Source organism: Capricornis sumatraensis, chromosome 3 (genome assembly GCF_032405125.1).
Source record: "Capricornis sumatraensis isolate serow.1 chromosome 3, serow.2, whole genome shotgun sequence".
NCBI classification, from domain to species: domain Eukaryota; kingdom Metazoa; phylum Chordata; class Mammalia; order Artiodactyla; family Bovidae; genus Capricornis; species Capricornis sumatraensis.
Window position 1 is genome coordinate 70,977,867 of NC_091071.1, and position 1,296 is coordinate 70,979,162.

At 41.7% G+C, this 1,296-nt stretch overlaps 1 pseudogene; it reads left to right on the forward strand.

Moving 5' to 3' along the window:
- Positions 1 to 488: 488 nt before the first annotated feature.
- On the forward strand, positions 489 to 589 carry LOC138077255 (U6 spliceosomal RNA; annotated as a pseudogene).
- The last annotated feature ends 707 nt before the right edge of the window (positions 590 to 1,296 follow it).

Consider the following 1,296-nt stretch of genomic DNA (forward strand, 5'->3'; position numbering starts at 1 on the left):
CTCTGTCGTCCCCTTCTCCTCCTCTCAATCTTTCCCAGCATCAGTGTCTTTTCAAATGAGTCAGCTCTTTGCATCAGGTGGCCAAAGTGTTGGCGTTTCAGCTTCAACATCAGTTCTTCCAATGAACACCCAGGACTGATCTCCTTTAGGATGGACTGGTTGGATCTCTTTGCAGCCCAAGGGACTCTCAAGAGTCTTCTCCAACACCACAGTTCAAAAGCATTAATTCTTCGGCGCTCAGCTTTCTTTATAGTTCAACTCTCACATCCATAAGTGACTACTGGAAAAACCATAGCCTTGACTGGACGGACCTTTGTAGACAAAGTAATGTCTCTGCTTTTTAAGAAAGGTTAAATGGCCTGGTTCAAAATTGGGAAAGGAATACATCAAGGCTGTATATTGTCATCATGCTTATTTAACTTATATACAGAGAATATCATGCGAAATGCCAGACTGGATGAAGCACAAGCCTGAATCAAGATTGCTGAGTGCTTGCTTCCAAGCACATATACTAAAATTGGAGGGATACAGGGACGATTAGCAAGGCCCCTGCCCAAGAATGCAAATTCATAAAGCATTCCATATTTTTGATGTTTGACAGGAAACAACAAAATTCTGTAAAGCAATTATCCTTCAATTAAAAATAAATAAATTTTAAACAAAGATTGCTGGGAGAAATATCAATAACCTCAGATATGCAGATGATACCACTCAAATGGCAGAAAGAGAAGAGAAATTAAAGAGCCTCTTGATGAAGGTGAAAGAAGACAATGCAAAAGCTGGCTTAAAACTCAACATTCAAAAAACAAACATCGTGGCATCCAGGTCCATCACTTCATGGCAAATAGATGGGGAAACAATGACAGTGACAGGCTTTATTTTTGCCTTATCCACAATCAATGTGGATGGTGACTGCAGCCAGGAAATTAAAAGGCGCTTGCTTGTTGGAAGCTATGACAAACCTAGACAGCACATTAAAAAAGCAGAGACATTACTTTGCTGACTTTGCTGTCCATATAGTCAAAGCTATGGTTTTTCCAGTAGTCAGGTACCAATGTGAGAGGTGGACCATTAAAAAGGCTGAGTGCCAAAGAATTGATGCCTTCAAACTGTGGTGTTGGAGAAGACTCTTGAGAGTCCCTTGGACTGCAAGGAGATCCAAACAGTCAATCCTAAAGGAAATCAACCCTGAATATTCACTGGAAGGACTGATGCTGAAGCTGAAGCTCCAATACTTTGGCCACCTGATGTGAAGAGATGACTCACTGGAAAAGACCCCCCCACCCCGACCCCGAT